Here is a 6,843-nt window from a genome sequence, read left to right as displayed (position 1 = left end):
TACATCGAGAAATATCTTTCCTCTCTACTTCAATTGCAAACTATTGAGAAAGTGTCCCGAAAGGATCAATGTCGTACCTTTGTTGAGGGCTTATGCCCTACTAATCGTGCTAATGTACGTATGCTTCAACCATCTACAACTTCTGATGCTATGCATTTGGCATTAGAGTAAAAAAGAAAGCAGGGAAGAAGCTTTGCTACTCGCACCCCTCGAGCAAAGAAGCATACTTCATACTTCAAGCAGAAGGGTGTAAGTGGTAAAGTTGGTAGATATGATGGTAAGTCTAGTTGGAAACCTGCTACGTCACATATTAATCGAAGAACCAAAGAACTTGTCACATGTTACGAATGCAAAGAGAAGGGACACTACTCTTATGAATGTCCAAAGATTCCACTTGCTACACACAAGATACGTACCCAAGCAAAGAATGCTACTAACAACAACGGAGGCAATGGAGGGAGAACCAATGGACGTACCAACGGTAATAGTCAGCGCAATAACTCTGCACGGATCAAGTACATTGATGATGGATCCCATGATAAATCTTTCAAGCAAGAGGGTGAGGATGAGGACAACGACACTAAAGATGCTGACTACACCCCTTCAGGTAAGTGCTATTTAGGTAAAAGTGCATCTTATTTTCATACTTCTTTGTTACATATGATTGCACTATTGCACGAAAAATAACATAGTGTCTTATTTGATGATGGGAGCACCCATGATTTCATTTCGCAACGTTTAGTTGAAAAGTTAGGGCTTGCAACCATCAAAACAAAATATAAAGTTAAATCAGCTTTTCAAGGATCGAATTATAATTGTTTGCAAATGGTTAAGGATCTTGAGGTGACTTTAGGGCCATTAGTTGAGCGCCGTGATTTCTTAGTCGCTCCTTTGCGTGAGCAAGATCTCATTCTAGGGATGCCCTAGCATGTCAACCATAATGCGAAACCTGATTGTCTTTAACGCACCATTACTCTGACTCAAGGCACTGAGACTATGACTCTAGAATGCGACAAGAATCTTCCCTCTTGGCCTATATTGTCACATACCCAAGCTAAAAGAGCTTTGCGCAAACGTGAGAAGACATATCTGGTTATGGTCTATAAGATTGAGGCTAGTCCTGAGACTGAAAAAACTAAGCAAGAGCCTTTGGATCCTTTTCTAGCTACCTATGACGACTGCTTTATGGAAGACTTACCCCTTGGCTACCTGAAGATCATAAGGTTGACCTTATTCCAGGTAGCGCACCACCATGTAAATCACCATATAGACACAATCCTACTAAGCAACAAGAGATTCAATCCCAAATAGAAGATCTTTTGGCTAGAGGCCTAATTCGACCTAGTAGCTCACCATTTGGGGCACCTGTTCTTCTTGTCAATAAGAAAAATTGAACTTTTCGAATGTGCATCAATTATCGTGCCTTAAATAAAATCACTGTGAAAAATCAATACCCCATTCCGAGAGTTAATGATCTACTCAACAAGTTAAAAGGATCCACAATCTTTAGCAAGATCGATCTTAAGTCAGGATATCATCAAGTGAGAGTGATCGAGCCGATATTTTCAAGACTGCTTTTAGAACCCAAACTGGTCACTATGAATTTCTTGTTATGCCTTTTGGATTGACCAATGCACCTGCCACATTTAGTCGGATGATGAATTGTATCTTCCTACCCTATCAAGACTCTGTGGTAGTTTTCTTTGATGATATCATGATTTATAGCAAGACTCGAGAGGAACATGAGAAACACTTGAATCTTGTTTTCTCTCTCTTACGTGAGAACCAACTGTATGCCAACCTGGAGAAAAGTTCTCTTTTCCAAGTTGAAATTGAATATCTTGGACACATTGTTTCAGCTGAAAGCATTCGAGTAGATCCCAAGAAGGTAGAAGTGAGAGTAAACTAGCCACAACCTAAAGATATCCATGAGTTACGATCTTTTCTAGGTCTGTGTAGTTTCTATCACAGATTTGTTAGAAATTTTGCACACAAGGCACATCCATTGACCGAACTACTACGTAAGACTCGTGCTTGCTGTTAGGGTGAGCAACACACTTTAGCTTTTCAATGACTTAAGGGTGCAATGACGCACACACCAGTTTTGACCATGCCGGACTTTATGAGACGCTTCTTTGTCATGGTTACTGATGCTAGTGGATAGGGTTTTAGGGCTGTGCTCATGCAAGATAACCATCCAATTGCATTCGAGTCATGTACAGATTCTCAAACTTCTGAACGTAGTCTTCAGTCTTAATGCACACATTTCAAGGCAGGGTACTTGAGAGAAGGCTAGTGACATACAAATTTCATGGTGACCTTGATCGTACATAGCAACTAGATCAATGATTTATTAAACTTTGTATACTCCATCTCTTGTGTGGTGACCTCCATAGTTTAACGAACATGTTTCTTGCTATTCGTCGCTATTTCTAATTTTTTTGGCCTACCCTAGGCCTTAGTAATCGTTTGGCCTACAAAGAGAAAAATAAGCATTTAGTTCTTTTTATGTTCACTTTTTTTTTTCATCCATTAATTGGAGGAGCATGTGAGAATCCCATGAAATGCTCCACCTTTTTCTCTCTCTCTCCTCTTCTTCTTCTTCTTCATCCCTTTAATCCTCCACTTTTTTCTCCCCCCTTTCTCTCTCTCTTTGTCTTCTTCTCCTTCTCTCTCTCCCCCTCTCAGCTTCCAATTCATCTCACCATCTAGTGTAGGCCACATGAATGAAATTCACCTTGTTTCTAATTTTCTTCCTAAATTTTCATATTTTACCTTCCCCCCCCCCTTTTTCCTAGTTTTCTTTATTTTTTCTAAATTCTTAATTTCCATAATTATTTCCTAATTTCTTCTTAAATTTTCATAATTTTCCAATTTCCCCTTATTTCCTAATTTTCCCTAATTCTCTTATCCCTAGTTTTTCCTATTTTTCCTATTTTCTCCTCTCCCTAATTCTCCCTAATTCTCTCTCTCTCTCTCTCCTGATTATCCTTCATTTCTCACCTAAGTTTCCCTAACTTTTCTCTCCCCATTTTCCCTAATGTTTCTCTCCCTATTTTCCAAAAAATTTTCCTAAATTTTCATTCTAATCCCCCCCCCTCTTTTTCCTTTAAAAAGAAAAACCCTCCCTAACCTAACTACACTCCCTAACCTAACCTTATTCCTAATCATTGACTCCCTGCCCCTCGCCCCCCTAACCTAACTATGCTCAAACTATGCTGACCCCCCCGACTAGTCACCTTCTCCTCCCTATTTTCTCCCCCCCCCCCCCACCATTTTTTTCTCTATTCTCCCTAATTGTCCTAATTTTTATACACTTATCTACCTAACTACATACACAAAACTAGCTAAACCTCCTAACTACCCCGACTCCCTAACTTTCCCCATCTCTATAACTACCTCCTCTACTGACTAAGCTCCCTATCACTCCCCAAATAAGCCAAATTAGCCTTTAAAAACCCACCTCCTTCTCCCACCTGCTCCTACTCATGTCATTATACTCATAACCCCTAACTATCCTAATGTCTTGCTACCTCGGCTGTCCCGCTCCTTCAAAGTTCAAAGCCTAGAGGCCCTCTCTTTGACACATGTGCCCATGCGGACAAGATCTCCTATTGGCCTGTGCTTCTCCTTGTACCTCGACTGCCTCGGCTACCAAGTTAGCCGTCACCTCCTTTGCTTAGCCTACATTACCTCTTCTCCTTCAAAAGCCTCAACTACCTCGCTGCTTAGCCTTGACTGCCCTGCTCCCAAACTGCCCTCTGGCCACACCGCAACAGTTCTCTGCTACGAACTGAAGGTCCGAAATAAAGAGAGAGAGAGAGAGAGAGAGTGCAGGTACAAGACGGATAGGTAGTCATGTCAAAAAACTTAAGATAACTTAAAAACACACAAGTACAAAGTACTTGTACCTAGACCTAGGACTAAGTGCCCTAGGTGTCACATAGGACTAAGTGTCCTATGTGGCCTAGAAGGCACTAACACTATAAGTGCCTACACTTATGCCTACAAGGCACATACCATGGCCTATAGGGCATCACTAGAACCACCAGAAGATGGCCTACAAACCCCCCTCCATGGGATGGGCTGAAGTACTTTGGAAACGTCTCAGAATACCTGGTAGTTTCTGGTCATGGTGGCACATGTTCATCCAAAAGGATATAACCACCTATGAATGTACAAGGAATGTCAGATCATGTAACAAAGGGAACCAAGTGTAAAGCCTGTCGGAAGACTTCGAACTTGGGATGAGGAAGTGCCTTTGTAAACATATCTGCGATGTTGTCCTCTATGGGAAGATAGGACAACTCTATGTCTCCTACTGACAGCCGCTCCTGAACATAATGATAGTGAACTTCAATATGCTTGGTACGCGCATGAAACACTGGGTTACGCGCAATGGCCAAAGCACTCTAGCTGTCAATGTAGACAATAGTGGAGGACGTCTGGCAAATACCAAGATCTATAAGTAACTGTCGAAGCCAAACACACTCTACTGTAGCGGTGAAAGCTGCCCTGTACTCAGCCTCACAGCTAGACGTGGCAACTGTCGGTTGCTTCTTGCTGAGCCAAGAAATACATGAATTGCTAAGCAAAAAACAATTGCCAGTATGTGACACTCTGGTGTCGGAACATCCTGCCTAGTCACTCGTGTAAGCATGCATGGTAAGTGAACCCTGATCACCACAGAAGAGGGCTAAATCTTGAGTGCCTCTGAGATATCTGAAGACTCTCTTCACTGCCTGCCAATGCTGTGAACTTGGCATGTGCATGAATCTGCTGAGCTGAGATACTGCATACTGCAAGTCAGGTCTGGTGTGACATAAATAAATAAGGCATCCAATAGCCTGCTGATAAAGAGTGATATCACATGGTGGGCTCCCATCATGAGCTGAGAATTTGAAGCCAGGGTCCACTGGAGTAGAGATTGGCTTGCAATCCACAAACTGAAAACGATCAAGGAGCTATCCAATATACTTGGACTGAGACATCATGATATCCCCCTCAACATGAGCAAACTGAATGCCCAAATAATAATGGAGCCATCCCATGTCTGACATGTCAAAAATCTGATGCAATCAGCCTTGAAAGCTGCAATTTGCTGAGTATCTGGGCCCGTGATAAGCATATCATCCACATATAAAATCAGCACTAAAAAATCAGATCCACTCCCACGAAAATAAAGAGTGGATTTTGTGGGACTATTCTGAAAACCAAGGGATAGTAAGTGTGCATGTCAATCACATCATCACCTTTGATAGCATTCAAACTTTGGAATTCAACATGTGAAGAGATTACATAAAGCAATGAGAAGGCAACAAGACTTAAGAAGCCTCAAAGAGGTCTTCCATAGCATCAAAAGAAGAATGAAAATCTATATGTGGCAATGATGAACCCTCAAAAAGTGCAAAAGGTGCCCTAGTGACAGATCATGCAAATGATCATGAGGAATAAACTGATTCCCAATCTTACGTGGCACTAAATCTACTTAAGGCTACATTAGCTCTACAAGTTTAAAACCTCAATGAGGAGTGGTTGGATCTATGGTAAAAGCTTAAGGCTTGGATTAATCAGATTGCTAGTTTAAATCTCATCGAAAACTCATACGCAATCTTGAGGCTAGATAATAGGTGATTTAAACAAATTTTTGGATAGAGGTTCCATCATTGCACAAATTCAACTAAGGTTCTATTATTGCATCAAATCATTGGACTAAGGTTCTATTAGCGCATCAACTACACACAAGCTTCATGCTATTAACAACACATGAAAGTCTCCAGGCCTCCAAGTTTCTCTATATTAAACCATGTTCAATGTACCAAATTAACTTGTATTTGAGATATCAAGGGAGCTTTCCCTCTATTCAAAACAAAAGACCTTCCAATGGTTATCTCCCCTGCATGTACATGCACACAATGTCTGCAGGAGGTACCATGGAGCAAAAACACATACACATGGCCTACATCATATGGTGACCAGAGGTGTTTACAAAACACACAATACTTTATTTCATTCATTTTGGAGGACTATCCAGGCTGAGTACCTTGACTCAATAAAAGAGAGATCTGGAGCATACATGGAGATGATTCAAAAAGCATAATCTTCACAGGATGCCTCATCTGGTGGAGGCACATCAACTGAAAGTAGATTGGCAGTTTCTTACTTTGAAGTTGCTTCCTTTTTTGCTCTACAAAACTTTTCATGATGATTGTTTTTGCCATAGTGTTTGCATGGATTAATCTTGAAGCAGTCTCTTGAGAGGTGATTAGTCTTCCCACAATGATTGCAAGGTGAAAACTTGCCCTTCTTGATTTTTATGACATAGGCTGTGTCATTGCCTTTCCGGAGTTCCATGTGCCTTTCTTCTTCTTGAAGAGCAGAGATAAGACCTTCAAGATTAGGATTAGGAAGATTTTTCAAAGTGGTAACAACATGATCATAATCTTAAGGCATACTCTTGAGCAACACTGCCATTGCATCATCTGTAGTGATAGGAGAGTTGATAGAAGCAAGTTGAGTCATCAGACTCTGCATATAATTGACATGGGTAGCCAAAGGAGTGCCACTAACCATCTTCAATTCAAAGAAAGCAATCTTAAGTGACAATTTTGAGATGTGAAGCTAGCACCAAAAATAATATCAAGCTTCTGCCAAGCTTCAGAAGGAGACTCCAAATCAGAGATGTGATGAATATAGTCATCTCCTAAGGCAAGAGCAATGATACCATAGGCTTTCTCCTCTCTAGCAGGATCTCTTGCTGGGCATGTCGAAGCTGAGGATTCTCCAGCATTGGAGGCTGTTGAAGAAGAAGTTGAAGCCGGTTTGACAAGCCCCCAGAGGTTT

This window comes from Dipteris shenzhenensis, chromosome 5 (assembly GCF_047967505.1).
Source record: "Dipteris shenzhenensis isolate YYH24624 ecotype China chromosome 5, Dip_SZ_1.0, whole genome shotgun sequence".
NCBI classification, from domain to species: domain Eukaryota; kingdom Viridiplantae; phylum Streptophyta; class Polypodiopsida; order Gleicheniales; family Dipteridaceae; genus Dipteris; species Dipteris shenzhenensis.
This window is presented reverse-complemented; position numbering follows the sequence as displayed.